Source organism: Anoplopoma fimbria, chromosome 9, assembly GCF_027596085.1.
Source record: "Anoplopoma fimbria isolate UVic2021 breed Golden Eagle Sablefish chromosome 9, Afim_UVic_2022, whole genome shotgun sequence".
Classification (NCBI taxonomy): Eukaryota; Metazoa; Chordata; class Actinopteri; order Perciformes; family Anoplopomatidae; genus Anoplopoma; species Anoplopoma fimbria.
In genome coordinates, this window is record NC_072457.1 from 22,483,944 (window position 1) to 22,502,553 (window position 18,610).

Consider the following 18,610-nt stretch of genomic DNA (forward strand, 5'->3'; position numbering starts at 1 on the left):
ATCAGCAAAAAATAAACCGTGACATGGTTCAATCCATGCTGTAACGTGAACCTGCTGTTAATGCCTCCATCACAGTGGACTAAAGCAAATCTGCAGTAAGTCGCTGTCTTCCAGAAACCCGACACGGAAACGCAGCTTCTCGGAAAGCGTTACAATAATCCCAAGGTATTTGGATCGATTTATCTTTCGCCTGCGAGATGTTTGCAAATGTTTGCATAGTGTCATTTGGCCAACCCTTCACTGAAATCTTATTACATTGAGCCCCGATTGCATCAGTAGCCGGTTGAATGACAGAATAAAGATTAGCTCTAATGACATACTTCCAGGTCTGCAGCCAAATATGCCTCCTGGGCACCGTGACAATGCCAGGCCTGGGCCATCTGCTGTCTGACGCGGCAGCTCTCTAACAGTAGACAAAACAGTCACACTGTAGCAGAGGCAACCGCACAGGCATAGCAACAAGAACTAGCGACACACAACAGAAAACGGAAGAACAAAACAGCAATGCCAGGAGAGTCAAAGTTGGTGCCCAGCCTAAAAACCACCCTGTTGCGATAACGTTCACTTCTCTTTCTCGTATAGTCCAGCATTTTAATACAGTCTGAGCCTTTTTTTCTACTTTTATCAGCACTGCTTCCCAATGATTTCATTCTCAGGGCTTAGGGTGAGCTGGCCATTGGCAATTGCAATCGTTATTTATGCCCCTTGTGTATCAAAGTGACAGTTCTGCCATTTGCATCCACAACAAAGTGTCTCTTAATGAGTCAAATCTGCATTATGATGTTCCACGAAGACAGCGCAGATGACCTTTGCCACGGCGAACTACATTTCTGTATGAGTAACATCATACAGATGTACAGTATGACTCAGATCAGTGGCCTCGACCGTTGGATCCTAACTGTTCTCAAAACAGATTGAACGGGCGCCTGAAAATAGAACAAGACATGTGAGACTTTACTGGAATTAACTACCTTTGAAGAGCGAGCTAAAGCCTCAACGAGAGAGACTCAGTGAGGCGGTGGGGGTGCACAGTTCATTCAAATAGATGATATGGGAATCGAACCTGTCCAGAGGACCGAACAGGTGCATCAATGAATATCAACTGACCCGTCATTGAGAAAAAACACATTTGACCCAAATGAAAATAACTTTATCAAACTGCAGACAGACGCTATGTATGAAGATTGCTTTTGCCTCGTGACATGCAAAAGCGGTATTTTAGGATTAGAGAGCTTTGTTTAATGAATGGAGACAAGTTGAGGCTTTCCTTTGCATGAATGGATAGATCCCATCAAAGAGACGACTCTAGTCGTTCATCTTCAAATGAGGGCACTTACACTTGAATGAGGGCTATTTCAGGGTTCATCATTGGCATTTGTATATTCATCCTTTTTTTTGAGGATGACACTTTGCTGTTTCATTGTGGTCTAAAGAGAAGACTCCTGGTGGTTGCCATGTTGTTGAAAAGCATTTGTCTTTCACTCAAACGGTAACTAAAATGTGAGTTTCTGCTGGGTGTTTTATCTGCTTTATGGTAGTTTCCTGTTTGTCACTAAGGGCTTCACAGCAGCAAAACCACAGCATTTACATCCGCATCAGTCTGACTCACAGGATGTATACACTGTGCTTATAACCCTGCAATTGCCTATTTGAGAGCAAATAATCCTCCCCTTCCACTTATTTCATATCTATCTTGCAAAGGCAGCGTCGTTGCATCCTAGGCTTAGATGATTGTGATTGGTTTAAAGAAAACAAACAACCAAGAACTTTTGCTTTTCCTAGTCAGGAATTTTGAAGGGTTCTGACGGCCCTTTCTCACAGCTACAGTGTTGAGATAGTTCTGGCCAAGCAAGACAACATCAACATTTAGGATTTGGGGCCATCTAGCTGTGAGGTTTCGGATTGCAACCAACTGAATTTTCTCCGGTGTGCCAAGGAAAACTACGGTGGCTAATGCAGAAACCGTGAAAATGCGAATGTCCCTATCAAAAGCCAGTGAAAGCCAGAAAGCTTGCATTACAAACCTGGGGCATGGAGCTTGATTTAATTAAAATGCAATCAAGCTGCATTGAGGCAATTGTAGGATCCAACACTTTTGGATCAAAGCCCAAACTGGGAACTAAAAGTCAGGATATTCTGCCCTCAGCTGCTTTAACTTCCAACAAAATGTGCTTTAAATTCCTGTGACAATAACACTCGTGTAACAATTGCATAATTTTAGGCAGGACAAAAGTCTCTCAAAGTTAGAGGGTGTTCCCTTGGAAAACATTAGAGCCCAACATTTTTTATTTTTTTTTTAATCCTGAACGCCAGCATAGCTGAGTGGAGACCAGAAAACACAAAACTGCTCTCAGGCAGCATTCTTTTCTGGCCTCAGCCTTCACAGAAAAAGTAATACATCATGTTATTATTTCTAGAAGTATGTAACATGTAAATATTTAGCAGACTGATATCGATAACCACCATCCTGAAGCATCAAACCCACTTAAAACGGACCTGTAATGTAATCCTCCTGGAAAACCAACACAGTGTGTTCCCCTCCGATCAGATACAGTTTTGTATTTTGCTGTAACAGAGAATCCCCTTCCCACTCTCGACTCACGCATACCTCAACACTCCCCTCTCAGGCCTTTCATTAAAATCCCATCAGGCACATCACATCCAATTCTACATTTAATATTCGCCGAGTGAAACTTGAATGCGCTGATGCCTGGAACAAAGCCTTCATTGTCTTCTTGAGTGGCCTCTTAAAAGCCAAATAAATTCACTTTTCTTCATTTCGAGGAGCCACTTCACCACTTTTAAGCCCGACTCTAAATAACATGAGAAAGTGGGTTTTTGTATGTTATTGTTCTGACAATATCAGTATAATAAATACCCTGCAGAAAGGGAAAGAAAGCGGAGGGGTGAAGGAGACAAAAGTTAAAAGATTCATGGCATGCACAACATGTAATTATTGCAAATGAGTCAAACTGTTTAAATGAGTGTGGTTAATGACTGGCGCTCTACATACGGAACTGGCCGACTTTATAGTTGACCATAATTTGGTTTCAGTTCTTGATTCGAACAGTTCCTTTCACAGATTTTGATGATGTTTTGCTCGACCTCTACCATAAACAGTTTATAAATTCTCCCCGCTGTCAAGCAGGATAAGAAATGAGACCTCCAAAATAATCAACTGGTTTCTTGGATTCTCTGTAGCTGGCACATGGAATTGAACTTTGTTGCATCGATGCACTTAAGAATGCCAAATCAGGAATCAAACTGAGGGATTCAGTCTTTCAAATTGTTGAGGAAATCTTTCAAACTTCACATTATGTCCAAAGTCTTAAGGCAAACACTTCAGGCGGAAACATGCACTGATCAATTTGACATTTGGGGCTATTTTGTCTATGTCTTGACATGGAAATAAACATCCCAAAAAACACATTTATGTGATTTAGAGTAGTTTACTACTTTGTCCATGTTGTTCCATAATTTCTCCTAAATTCAGCAAAAGTTATCATTAGATAAGATAATGTCTAAATTGTATACTTAAACATAACATTTCAAAAAAATTGGAACGCTAAAATTGACAAATTTAACATAAGTAATAATCTGGGGAAGTTTCATCTACTAATGGTTTTTGTATCCTATTCACCTGTAGTGTTTATACAATACATATCTTTAAAGGCCCTTTCTCTAAATATTTTTTTCACACACACAGCCAGAAATCCCCATTCCAGTAGCACTGACATAGACCAAACTTCCTGTTTCACTCTTGTGTAAAATTCTGAAGTTTTTGACGGAGAGGCTTGTTCATATATCACTCATAGTCTGATTTATAGAACATCTAATTCCTATTAGATTAGGCTGTTGGAAGTAGTTTCTTAAACAAAGATATTAAACAATTACTCTGTAAAAACTACTATATCAATTAAATGAAACAAGAGTATTGAACCTGGCAAATTAGTACATATTTAATATGTCAATGCCTTATTTGCATATTGATAGATATAATTTAAGGAAAAAATAATTGTCTTAACGCAAGTAATCGACTTGGGTAGTTTCATGGTGATATCTATTCGTTAAATGTGAACCCTATTCACATGTAGTCTCCCCTTAATCACAAAGTAGGCCTGTACTGAAGACAACAGCCAAATGGGTCATGAGTAAGGCTGTTGACTACACATTTAACTTCTACAGAACAATACTACCCTTTGATGAAAAGTTTTGTCAGACAAACCCAGATCCCATCAAAACTTTATATTTCACTTCAAAATGTCTTGTACAAGTGCATTTTCTATCGAGGTACGAGGTACTTGGTCCCCCCCCTTCAGTCTGTCTAAGCATATGTTCAAAAGCTGTCCAGTCACTCCTTTGGGGGTTGTGCTTTGGAGAAAAGATGGTATGATTCCTGTTCTTCTACTCACACACTGTTACTGACAGCTCTTAAACACTGTCAGCTATTTGAAAGCTCTGTTATTTATTTATTTTTTTTAAAAACATGGCTCCCATGAGATGAGAGTGCCCTGGTGCAGTTATGATGCATATTTCCCTTTCCCTGCATATGTGTGTCTCTCTGTGTCACCGGAGTATGACATTTCCACTGGTCCCTTGGAGGAAGAGGTCATTAAGTTTTATTCGTTCTGAAGTCTGGCTGAGCTGGATGGAGGGTTCAGAAAGAAGACTTATGCACTAGAGTTGACTGACAGTCATAAGTGTGTTACAGGAATACAGGATTAACATAAACCCAATTTAATACCATCTATAAAAATCATATGCAGTAGTTTTATGGGTACTGTCAGGCATGAGAACTACACCGTCAAATATTTCAGCGTGAAACACATCACCACCATTTCCAGTCCTACTTTAATTGCTTATTTTCCTGATAAGCGAGTACTGACTAACACGTGGAACTTACCCGCAACTGTGACACTAAGACACACAATCGGTTTTACGGAGCGAATAGATGGCTTAAACCCAAAGTTCATCTCTAGCTGTACTGTGCTGAGACAAAAGTTCAGATGGCATAAGCAATAAGAAAATGTTTTAAAGGAAGATTCAAAAATACAACTTCAGCCATCAAAATACTTTGTTTTGCTTTAAACATTTTTATATAAAGGCTTGAAGACAGCAGTGCAGACTGGCGGTGTTTAGCTAGCCAGTGGGACACACACAGCTTCCATTCACATTACGGCTATCAAACTAAGCACTCTATTGGTATAAGTATCACTTTAAGGGTACTGGAAATGGTACTAGTATTGTCCTTTTTTATTTTTTTTTTCAAACCAACCAGCCCTTGGAAGCACTTGACAAAAAAATGTAAAAGCTTCTTAGTAACCACTTTGAAGCAATCTTTGCAAACACTGCTTCAGGCGGCCTATACTGGGTTTGATGCCTGACAGCAGCATTTGTCAGCTATTGTAGCGTGAGACGTGGCAATTGCCCTTTGGTATACAAGTCTTCGGAGAAACACAAGACATGACTCATCTGCGGCCAGATCAGGTTATCAATCAGGTGAATCAGTCAAAGAGGAGTGAAAATATTCATGTCTGGGACTGCAGTCAAAACAATGACAGCATCTGCCAAACATAGGAAGTCAAAACACAAAAAAGAGATTTACTGTTCTGGCTTAAAATATTCTTTACCCTCTCCAAGAAGTGTTAATATTATTTTGTCTAATGTTGTTATGGGCTGATATTGGGCCAACCACAGCTCAAGTATGTTTTAAAAAACACATTCTCTCTTAAATCTCTACGAAATGATTTGCCAGTTGTTGCCTAGTGTTGTGACTTTAATTTCAAGTGTATGCACATATTTGAAAAAAGGGGCAGAGGCCACTAGCTTAATGCAGCACTGCGTTCTGTTTGAGGGAGATAACACGATGTGTGTTTACAGTTGGTATAGTGACAGAGTGAGGTCAAAAGAAGGGAGCTAGGAGGTTCTCACTGGGCTATCATTCACATCCAAGAGGAAATCTCTCTCACTCAATCCCCCCCATCCATACTTTGAAACCAAAGAAACACTGCGGTTTAACAAAAAACATGGTAACAGCTCCCCGCCGTGTAAGGCGATGAGGTTTGGTGAGGTCGACGACGGCTGCAGCCGACACAAACAGACATCGGCACTTCAGAAAAAGAGGTCTGAAGAATGCTACTGGCCCACATCATCTTTCAGCCTCGGCACTTGTGTTGGCCCACTGAGAATGCGACCCCTGGCCTCAACGCGAAGCGAAGCAGATGGTGCGTGCTCGGTGTTGAAATACGTGGAAACTTCTGGTGGTGTGGATAACGACCTGTCCCAAAGAGCCTCGAACTGAAAGAGTGTGAAGCGAGGGAGAGAAAGAGCTGTTGAGGGAGGGGGGGTCATTGAGGTTCAGGGCATGACCAGAGACAGATGAGATGAGAGATAAATGCTATTCAAAAACAGTGACGTGTTAAAAAAACAACAACAACACTAGTGAGCACGGCTTGGATCAATAGCTGGTAAGCAGAGACTGAGAGAGTGAGAAACCAAAGCCCAACACAGAAGGAGCGGTCATTGAGGTGCTGAGTACAACTGTAAGAGCCTGCTGTTCTGGTCTGCTCTGAAAAGGACTGTAAGCTAACTGACCACCCGGGCAACAGTTATGAGAAACGAGGATGGGGAACTGGGAGAGTCTGGCCGCAGACCAGTCCACAGCTGCTGTAGAGGAACTGGTAAAGGGTATCAAGGACAAACCCTTGGTGCAGCAAATCACACAACCGCCAAGTATGAAGAGGAAAGGGGGGGGGGGCTGGTTCGAATACTTCAACAGCTGACTCTGCCAAATGAGAAGAAAATGAGAAGTGTCGCGCTGCTCAGAGCTGACTTCTGCTCTTGAAGTTGGTTCTTTTTTCTCACAGTCGCACCAGTAAGTTGTCCTTAAATGCACCACTAACTAGGTCTTTTTATTAGTTCACCATTTTCCTTTCTTGTCTATTAATCCAACTGTGAGGAGAAGCAGAGGATGCAAGGATGACAATTGATGAAAGTTATCTTTCTGAGGAATTTGATTGTTAAGAAAATAACTGTTTGTGCAAGCCAGAGATCAAATTCTGTAAATTCACATTATCATCCAAGAATCAAAAGACACCGCGACGGACGACCCATAATGCCTTGCTTGAGGCATAATACTGCCACAACACTGCAGGTTAGGATACCACAGACTGGCATTTACCACCCTCTCCCCCAGCACTGACAGGCCAAAAACAGGATGTGACATGTCAGATTTCCTCCCCTCTGTGACATACATGTAGAACAAAAAAAACATCCTCCCACTGAGGCCAGATAGAGTGTTACACATTGCCAGAGGTGTCCGAACAACTTTTGTATTTTACAAAATGGCTGCTTTCTAGTCATTTTATACTTCAATGTGTTGAAGAGGGAAACCAAAACGGGTAACATTACATGAATACTACATTCTTTACTCGCTGATGGAACAGGAAGAGATGACAAGACCACACGAGATTATAAACATATGGAAACAATCAGCCGGAGGACTATGAAGACATACTGGGATGTGGGGATGGATATTTTCAGACAAACAGTCTGGATGTTTACTGTCAAACATGTTCACACCTCTCCTCCTCTCAACTCTGCTGCCTTCAGGGCAAATTCTTTGGGGGGAAAACATGGGACAAAAGTGTGCTGAACAACAGCAACAGGTTAAATACATACAGGGGTGGATTTCCCTTTGAAGAACCGGGGATTGAAAACTTTGCACCTGCAGCAGTAAAATCCCATTCGTTATTCAAATTTTCATGAAAATGATATTAGAACTGGACTCATAGGATATTTAAGTATTAAATGACCGTGAAAAAAAAAACATCAGTGTGAATTTATTTCACACAGCTGTTCCCAAACAATCCTAATGAAGTGTTTATATTGCGTTGATTGAATTAACTCATAATCAACGAGCTAATCTGATAAGCGACACGCAAACAATGGCTGAGTGGCTTTAACTGGCGCCTATTGTGAAGCATATCGTAATAATGCTTCATGTTAATCAGATATGAGGCAGCGTTAGGGAATTTGCTCGTATTAAATGTATCGAGTGCTAAGCTCCAGCACAGTGACACTGCAGGGTGACTGCTGTAGGGGAAATTAACCAAAATGTATTTATTAATAATGCCCAGCTGGACGCCGCTACAGGGACTTGATGGAAGCACCCAAGTGCGTTTTGGAGATGCAATGAGGCCGGTTGGTGCAAAGCAAGGACGTCTACAACATCTCTGATAATGTTACTTCAGCCAAGACTTCACTTTGTTTTTCTGGTTGCAGCATCCAACAAAGCAACCATTCAGCCACTGTACCGCAAACTGGGTAAAAGAGGACCATGTGATGAAAACATGGAAGATTGAAGCTCACAGACTCACCACAACCTAATTTTCTTCCCAGCAGAAGCAACTGACAAGAGCTAATAGGAAGATGGGAGTTCTTACTCTTCCCCCCCCCGTGGGAGGGCAAGACTCGCACTGAAAACATGACTCAACTCTCCTTGAACTTGGCAACAAACTGCGCACGGAGAGCAGACACAGGGGGATTGTCAAAACTAAATCACGTCAAAACAGCTCGGCTCCATCAGTGCCTGGCTAATCCACTGCACCGGATCAAAGTCAGGCTTGGAAAAACTCTGTCTGATGTGACACTGAAGGAGAAAACAGGACTAGAGAGAGAGAGAGAGAGCCCCGGAGACCTGAGACCTTAAAGAGTGATGTCGGCCTAACCCGATTGGTCAACACGGCGCCCTTTTCTTATGGCAGATTGATTATCCATGCATGATCCGGAGTGGAAGGCACAATGGGTAGGGAGGAAGAAAAGGAGAGGAGGAGGGAGGAGGAGGAGGAGGAGGAGAGTGAAGAGTGGTAGTGCTGACCCCCTCCAAATTCTTCCCAACGGCTGAACAATGGGAAAGGGAAAGAAATGAGAAAGTGCAAGGCCTGCATGCTGAATTTAAGGTTTTCGACAGATCTCCTGCCAAAAACACACTCAACCTCTCAGCCTCAAAACTTCACACAGAGACACCTGGCAAACTAACTTTGACACCAACAGCCTCAGATCACGAATCACCTCTTATTTATCTCCTTCCTGCCCAAATCATTCACAGCTCTGCTTGCAAGACACAGAAAAGCACACGGCAAACACGAAAAAAAGCCTCAGCAACTCACCCAACCCTTTCCTCTCCTTCTCTTCTCTCTCTTCTCTCTCCTGCACTCCCTTACTCTCTCAATCACAGCTCCAGCTGGTGAGGCTGCATTGCTGCTGCTGCTGCTGCTGCTGCTCCCCCCACCCGGCCGCGCCCCCACAGCTCAGTCACATGACCGCCATCCCCAAGAGGCTGGTGAGCCACACCCCTCATTCAGAGAAAGTGAATGGGAAACATTGTGGATACAGCAGGCTATCTTCAGACCACGTGCAATTAAGTAAACCCACTGGAGATACAAGCTGTGTGTGTGTGTGTGTGTGTGTGTGTGTGTGTGTGTGTGTGTGTGTGTGTGTGTGTGTGTGTGTGTGTGTGTGTGTGTGTGTGTGTGTGTGTGTGTGTGTGTGTGTGTGTGTGTGTGTGTGTGTGTGCGCAGTTAAATCAAAATGAAAGACAGCGTGAGAGGGTGTTTGTGTTAAAATACAGGAACATTTATTTTCATTATTTTCTCTCAGTGTGTGTGTGTGTGTGTGTGTGTTTGCACAAGACAAGAGGCAATATCCTTCTCACTTCCCCAGTTCTTTGTATGTGTCCATCTGCCCCCCCCACTGCTTTTTTTCACAAAGGAGAGTATTGGCTCATGTGTCTGTGCGTGTGTGTGCACTGTAATTTATCCTCTCTGACTAAAACACACAGAAGTCTCCAACCCTTAAAACTGTGGTTGACCCATGACTAAAGCCATGAATAAAACAGATCTTCTCCAAGTTTAGGAAAGAAAAAAATATATTTAGAAAGGTATATCTTGACATTTTTGGGAAAATATGTTTATTCATTTTTCTTGCTTGGAGTTGGATCGGAAGATTGACGCCACCCTTGTGTCTTTGCGCAAGACATGAAGCTATTGCCACCAGGCTAATAGCTTAGGTTAGCTTAGCATAAAGACTTCAAGCAGGGGGGAAAAGCTGGCCTTTCTCTCTGCTAAAAAAAGTATCCTTCCAGCACCTGTAAAACTCTCTAATTGATGACAATATGTGGTTTTTTGGGGGGTTATGTGCTGGACTATTTCTGGTCCGGGTGTAGTGACTAGTAACCAGAATTTTACATTTGGAGAGACCCATGCTAGCTATTTCCCCTTGTTTCCAGTCTTTATGCTAAGCTAAGCTACATTTTCTTTTTTTTGGTGACCTGCTACCAATCAGCTTGCAGGAATATCAACTTATCACAACAACTTGAGAGAATCAAGCTGCACTGAGGTCAACACTGGCAGCAAAACAGTTGTTCCAAAACCCAAATGTTCTCAGGAAGTATGTTTCGCTCTGGTGTGCTTCCTGTGTCCCAGTTCAACCACAACAAAGAGATTCATAGTTATCACCGCCAGCCCGCTGACTGCAACACCATAATGCAGTCGGCATGTTAAAGATGTTGTCTAAGAATAGTTTCCTTATTAAAGAAAGATTCCGGTTATAAAATGGATCTGGTCTTGACTGACTGAGAGGAGAGAGTGTTATATTTGTGCCTTTGTTGATTCATCTTTTTTCCTTCAGCATACAGACTGAGGATCCGAGAGAGATTTTCACAACATTCAGCAGAATTATTTCCTTCCTGTCAAAGCTGGAGGTTAATATCACACTTGGCTTTGTTGTGAATGTACAGAAGCAAGAGTGCATCCGTGTATATATCATAGTCGATATCAGGTAATCGGTTTTGCACACTATTGAAACGTATTCAATGTTGTTATCAGTTTTAATTTGCTTGATTTAACATAGAATCATTTTACACAATTGAGTCTTGGTGAAGAATGATTTCCCAACTCCATATTGATAAACTGATCTCATGTCAGTATCTAGCAAATATATTCTGATCTGCGAGACATTCATTTTTCATCCACAGCCTCTTGCCTTCATAAGTTAAACATTTTAAAGGGCCTTGGTTCAGTTTCCATCACTGCTCCGGCTTGTCAATATTTTATCAGATACAGGGTTATCGATGGACTTCCTGCAGAAATACAATAAAGTCTAGCAATGGTCTTTCTCTCTGCAAATTTTCTTTTTTTCTTAAGATCAGGACATTAAATCTGTCCTCTCCAGTGTGGAAACGGTGCAAAAAGAAAAATGTTTTATTGTCCTGCAAGCCTGAAGAGCAGCCTTTAGGGGGTCACATGTAAAACATCTGTAAAAAAAAAAACACATCCCCGCCGTATATCTTATTTCAGCAAAGACAACATTTTCCATACAGCGCTCACCAAACACTAAACAATGTTGTCAGTGACACTCATGACCCACCAGTGACTTAAATTACCATTTCCTCTTGTGGGAACCAAAGATTAAAGGAGAGGTCTGCTGTGTGTTATTTTATTAGTCTTCCTGGGAGACAAAAAGCAGCTTTGGCCAAAAGATTTATGGCAAATGAATTCAATCAGAATCCAATTTTGGTGATTTAAAGGCAGTGGGAAACACAATATGTGTGTTTGTTTGTATGCATTCGTTTTACATAGTCATAGGAGAGCAGTCACTTCTTCACTGACTGATTTCAGAAAACCACTATATTACCATTAAAATGTTCCTCTACATTTTATTTACAAAAGGTTGATTGAGTTACATTTTTTAGCAGTGAAGTCATTAGTTTACTTCGGCTCTGCAAAACCAAAATCAAGAGATTCTTGCTGTGTTTATTCATATTTTTTTTTAAAAATACTCAAATATTGGGAGCATGATATCATGTGTGCTGGAGGGGAAACTGAAGAAGAAAATGTGGCAGTGACTGGCACGCCGTGAGCTCTGTGATTGGCCACGGAGGTCAGGGCTGATTGCTGCAAGGCCACTAAATCAGGGCAGAGCACACATGTGGAGCTGATTAAAAGAGTCGTCTCTGTGACTCAGCTGACCGAGGGTAGCGGTGACGCACCCTCGGTGAGGAAGAAGGAAGGGAGAGGGAAAAGAAAAATAGAAATGAAGGAGGAGGAGGAGGAGGGGTCAGAAGAGTTGGGAGCATGAGAGACAAGGCAAAGAGGAAGAACATCTGGCTTGGCCTGGGTGTCTACAGGGAAGATAGCTGGATCTGTTGGAGACTTCCTGTTGTGTTTTTTTGCCGTGGTTGCTCTGCTCCCCTGTTGTGCAAATGGAGACAGCATGTGTGATGAGTGAGGATGGTTTATCTCAGCACCCTAAAGTGGCCTCCAAGACTAAACCTCCCGACCCCAGAATGAAACCACTGCATATACATTAACATTACAAATGTATGAATCTGTATGTGTATATATTGATGTACTTAACATGTTGACAGTAAAATACTTCACTTATTCCCCTGCAGCTTGCAAATTTCACCTAAAGGTCACAATAACTCAGGCCCCGTTTTTTGCTTTTTTGTCAGCTTTTTACCACAAACTCTGTGCTATTATACATAAACTGATGACCACAAAGAGGGTAAACTGGGCAGATGTTTGGCCTCAAGCATTTGTTTATGGGGAAGTGTTTCTTTTTTGTCTCTTTTAAGCCACCAAAGCTTTCCCAGCTGGACTTCTTAATACCGAGTGTACTGCAGCATAAGGTACTGACAAAAACGGCGAGGAGGAGTAGCCCTTACTGCGTTCAAACTATCATGAAAGCATTGTTTCATTAACATTAAGCCACGGGCGACACTAGGGCGAGAACTTGTGTAAAACAGCGTTCAAGAAGAAATGTTTCAACTAAAAAAGGATGTTTGCAATTAAATAAAAAGAAAGAGGGGGATGTTTCTGTGCATCCATTCTCAACATCCTCATCTGAGGAGGATACATCGTGCCTCGACTTGATTGGCCTTAATGGAAACCAGTTGTGCCTCTTGCCTCTGCAGAGTGATAGTCCAAAACAGTCGAGAACCCCTGAAGACGCAAAAGATCAAATACTCACAAAGGGTTTCCATCTCGTGGTCGTTGTACATCTCACTGCAAGTGGAAGTCATCTCTTCTATCGCCCTTTCTCTGTCTTACTTCCAGTATTTATCAAAAAAAGACTGATAAGACTTCTGAATGTTTCCCAGCCGGTGGCGGCTGCTGTTAAGTTCTTTACTACTCTGTAGATGAGCAAGAGCTAATCGCACAAACTGCACACACACACACACACACACACACACACCAACACGTACTCTCTATTTCTGTTGCTGTTCCAGAGCCAAAGCCTTCCCTGATGAACAATAAACACAGTGACTCCAAGGGGATCGGCCTTCTGGGGATTCCCTGACCCCTCGCTACATCTGCGGGGTTGAGGAGGCCAGTGATGACTCAACTCAACAAAAACGAAGCGACGACAGGAAGGAGCTCTGTGATTAATCTTGATATGTGGCCGATGCACATCTCCCAGAAACATCTATTGCTAGGATGATAATTATCTATAATGGAAACCTTGCTTGTGCAGGGACATGCAGGCAGACTTCTAGAGATCATGAAGCAGCATCTTTTTTGGAGTGAATGTGTTTGACAGGACTGAACAGCAAGGGATTTTAGTTTGCCAGAGCGTAACTCAGAGGAATTCATCTGTGGCAGCCTGCCCTTTCCCCTAAATCTTCAGTTGCAAGTGTTCGTCCTCCATCTGCCTCCTCTTCTACTGAGAAATTTCACGTTTGCAGTCTGCTGCATGGCATCACAAACCACTTCACACCATCGAGGCTGGAGTCCACAATTCACCCAAAGTTCCTCCAAGCTCCACAGCCAATGATGGTGCTCTTCGAAGAAGCTAATTGCCTTTAAAACCTCCTAAAATATCACTGCAGACCTCAGTTATGACATAAGATCCAGTCTCTGTTTTGAGTGTGTTTATGTATTGAAAAGTTAAGACTTGAGTGTCCTTAAATATTCAATAAAAGCTGATTTAAACTCCCAACTGAGGGACCAATCAGTCGGCTAAGCAGCACAAGGTTTACTTGGCTAATCTAAAACATTAATCTGTGGGGTGAGAAAGGTTAGGTTGTTTGAGCGCAAAAGAGGCAATGAGGATTATTACCAGATAAGGTATGTATTACCCCATTTCTGCCTGCATTGAACCAATGCTGCTGCAGGGTTAAACAGTGGAGTACAGCTGTTTTTGGGGGGGGGGGGGGGGTTATCTTTTTACACCGTGCTGCCTATGATCTGAGAGCTTCCCAGCTGAGATAGAGATGAGAGCTTGCACAGTTGAATTTAGACAAAGCCAACAGGCTGGAAACGGAGTACATGACACCGAAACCACACTCCAGCATCATTTCATCACAGCCCAGTGGACCATGTTGTTTTTACACAAACTGTCCTGCTGGAGTACAATTGTAATTTGTATCTTATTTTAATGTAATTTCAAAACATTTTAAAGACTCATGCATAGTCTCAGGATTATTTTTTTCTTTCGTGGGGAAAAACCTCTAACAGTAGATTTCCATATACTTCTTAAAATCGGAATATCTAAGTTAAATGGTAAGTGTTTGCTATGAGAGGTTTTGTAGTGCCCACTACAGCTTTGCAAAAGCAATCTAATATTCTTAGTTCCATTTGATAGAGATAATCTACTCAACACAGTTAAAGCAGACCAGAATCTGTGCACAGTTTACATTTAAATGGGATTTCTGGACTCCAGATTTCAGTCTTAGTTTGTTCACATGTGTTAGGTAGACCTACTGCAAATGGGGGGAAAAGATGTGAGAAGCCTTTCGTGACATCTGACTGATAAATTGCCTCAAGTGATGTCACTTGAGGCAGGGTCTGTTAGGTTTGAAGACTACAAGCTTGAAAGTGAGAAAATCTGGGGATGTGGAGTTATGAAGCCGTGAGTTTATCAGACATTTGTGACCCGCTCCTCATCGCTGCTTGACAGTACATTAGCTGCTACGAATAGATGGTTAATCAGAATTGTACTTGGATTTTGGCCATCGCCATCTTGTTGTTTTTTGCAACCAGAAGTGACACGAGTGTACAGAGCTAACTACAGCAATCAAAAATGTTACAATTCATTATCATGAACTGAAAACACACTGTGAAAGGGTGAAAGTTGTAAGACCAAAGCACAGACAACTCACAGACCAAACAACGCCATGGTAGTTTCCTGTCACAAGGTAGCCACGCCCTACAGAGTACCCTGCTTTATGGTCTATTTTAACCATCATTTACGAAATGAACATCACCCTGTATTGAAGAAGACTTTAAACTAGAGATTGAGACCATAAACTCATGTTTACAATGTTTAACAGTGGTAATAAATCAAGTGAGAAGTAGGGTCATTTTCTCATAGACTTCTATACAATCTGACTTCCTTTTACAACCAGAGGAGTTGCACCCTGATGGACATTAGAAAGAATGCAAGTTTAAGGCACTACAGCATCGGGTTTACTTTTCAGACGGGTGGTTTATGCTACAAAATATATTTGATCTGTTGCACTTGTTTAAGGGACCAAACTTATTTGGAAAAGACACAATGATCAAAACAAGTGTCACGAATCAACAAACGAGCTTTAATTTGAAGTTAGTGGACACACTCAACTGCATAATAATTTGCAGTTGGTGTAACATAAGGGACAAGACTGCACCGTCTTATTTTTCATTTTCCACACATGCTCACTTAAGACGGACTCACACCCTCGCACAAGAATCCCTCTGCCCCCTCATCCACTCTCATCTAATCGTTTCAGCAGATGGTACAGTAGGACTGTGGTACAAATGGCCATCTGTCTGTCCACACACACACACACACACACACACACACACACACACACACACACACACACACACACACACACACACACACACACACACACACACACACACACACCACACACCACAAAAAAAAAACAATTCATGTTATTCCAGTATGTCCTCTATCAGCCAACAAGTGGGACAAACATAAATAGCAGAGAATGAGGAGAAAAACTCACCTCATATGAACCCTTCTTCTTCATTAAAACAACTATAGGCGTGAATATACACAGTTTGCAGGTGATCCCATTTAGAAAAAAAAAATTCACAGTTTTGCATTCCCGGTCTGCTTAATTCATTATGTTTGATTGATGACACTGAAAAAAAACACGCTGTATGGCTCATGCCGGCATGGCCTTATTTTTCCAGTTGAAGGTCCTACACTATTCTGGCTTTGCTTCTTTATATCCATTGCCAAGACATGGGACATGATTTTCCCATCAGTTACTTGGACAAAGGCACTACAGCAAAGTCTTGCATCTGGATAAACAAGAGGGAGGATTCACCCGGAGAACGAAGATAATTGTCAGCCGGGACCAACCGTTATCTCAGTTTGCTTCATCGGGCTCTGATGGCCCATATCCTACTATTTGCCTTTTATCTTATGGTGAATGAAAAGGGCCACAAAGGCGATTGGTGTGAGTGTGTCCAAAGTTAAGCTGTTTTGTGAAATTAATATCAGGAAGTGTGTGTGTATGTGTGTGTTTGAACATGTATGTGCTTTCTCATTTATGTTAGGGTTAAATGCATGAGTGTGTTGGTTTTGGAAATACGCAGCAGAAAGTGAATGAAGAAGGGGCGTTTACTTCGGTTGTGGGATTTGGCAAAATGACGAAAGAGGACAAAGGTCTTTCTGCAGTGGTGGGAAACTTCTTTAACCCTTGACTTCCCCCAGATGCACAATGTAAACTTCAACTTCCGAAAGCCTTATCTGGGGGAGAGGGGAGCTCTGTATGTGTGTGTGTGTGTGTGTGTGTGTGTGTGTGTGTGTGTGTGTGTGTGTGTGTGTGTGTGTGTGTGTGTGTGTGTGTGTGTGTGTGTGTGTGTGTGTGTGTGTGTGTGTGTGTGTTGGAGTCTATTTATCTGGAACTGAAGGGCTGATCCTTTTCCATTTTTAGCAGCTCCTCTTCCTCCTCCAAGGTAATGTCCAGTTCTTTTTAGTGTCCTCACTTCAAAGAGCTGCGAGACAATGTTTTGAATGAGTGTCTAACCTTGTGATGTATTAGAGTATTAAAAACATGAACAGAAAAATGCTGACATATGTGTGTCGGATGAGTTTCTGCAACAGTGCACCAGTGTCGCCTGAGCTTCTGACCCTAAAGTTGTTTTAGGAAACTGCATCAATCCTCTGAGAGAAAGGAAAGAAGAACTAAACTCATTTGGAGTTTCCTTTGTAAATGATACTGGTTGGAAAAAAATAGGAAATACAGCTTTATTTAACCGGCAAACCAGGTTCACTGTCTGAACAGATTATCACCTGTCATACACTGCCTCCTGGTGGCCTGTTTAGGAAGCACAACAACAGTGAAAGTCACATTCAAGATAATGAGAAGTGACACTTCTGTTATCACCTCGGGACATTTCTGAACTGAAACGGCAGATGTAGCAGTGTGGAGGTCATTAGACTTCAAGTGAGCAAAACTGAGTGCTTTTTGGCAGCTGAGTCAAAGACACAGTTAGGGACAATATGTGCCTCAGTGTATCATAATGGGATCATGCTAGGCAAGGATATATAAAAAAACATAGCATCTAGCTTAAAGGGACAGTTCACCCCATAATCAAAAGTGCATATTTTTCGTCTTACATTGCAGCACTATTTATCAACCTAGAATGTTCTGATTTTGGAGAATCTGTACAGCAGTGAGCAGTTTTGTGTAGGAACTATGGTTCAAAGAAATAGTTCCTACATGAAATTGCTCACAACAAGGTCTGTGGTTTATCTTGAGTAACTGGGTCATAATTTCTGAAAAAGGGACATCACTGTTGAGTTTTTCAAATGATTTTTTGGCACTTTGAGCACCAAAAGCCAAGTTCCATATAGTCCCATTATACTGGTGAGAAGGAAGACATCTCTTGGGCCTATATCTCCAAAAAGCAACTCACACTATAACAATCTAGATTGATATAGAGCACTAAAGGTATGGGGGAAAATGTGTATTTTTGATTATATGTTGAACTGTCCCTTTAAAATGTGGTTGTAACTGAAGTAATCGATATTACCTCATCTGCTGTGATCGTCTTCATCAAACATCTAAGCTCTTCAGACATGAATTCATCTTTTCAGCTGAAACTAAAGGTGCTGGTTCTGAGTCTGGAACAGTAATACTTGCAGATGTTAACATTTAAGAGGGATGGCAGGGAGGTGAAGTGGTTCGCAGACTTTTCCTTATCCAAAATGTCATGAGCTCAATTACTGTAACATTCCATTTATCAAATGGTCATTGAGCAAGAAAAGTCTGTCATTATTATTCTGAAAAAAAATCCAAGATTCAAAACATGTCACACAAAGCACGACTGAGCGATACGGTTGAAATGATTATCATCGTATAAATGAGGATATAAAGCAATTCAATGTTTTACTTGCGCAGAATTATCTATTTGGAAAACAGAATTTGTGACCAGTAACATGATCCGACTGTATCAACGGAATATGATTCCACTGAAAGATCACAATATATATATATATATATATATATATATATATATATATATCCTAGGCAATTAAAGAGTGCTCTAAAGTTTGATATTGATTATACTATAATATTATATTGTAT

The 18,610-nt window shown here is 41.6% G+C and overlaps 1 protein-coding gene across 3 annotated transcripts in view; it reads right to left on the minus strand.

The window, feature by feature from the left end:
• Positions 1-18,610, minus strand: part of septin9b (septin 9b) — a 62,108-nt gene that overhangs the window by 20,639 nt on the left and 22,859 nt on the right. Inside the window, exon 1 of one of the 3 annotated variants that reach the window (XM_054604599.1) lies at positions 9,171-9,285. The exons of the other annotated variants lie outside the window; for them this stretch is intronic. The gene's annotated coding sequence lies outside the window, so the exon portion shown is untranslated. Of the gene's footprint in view, positions 1-9,170; positions 9,286-18,610 lie in introns of those variants that run through there. 3 annotated transcript variants of the gene reach the window in all.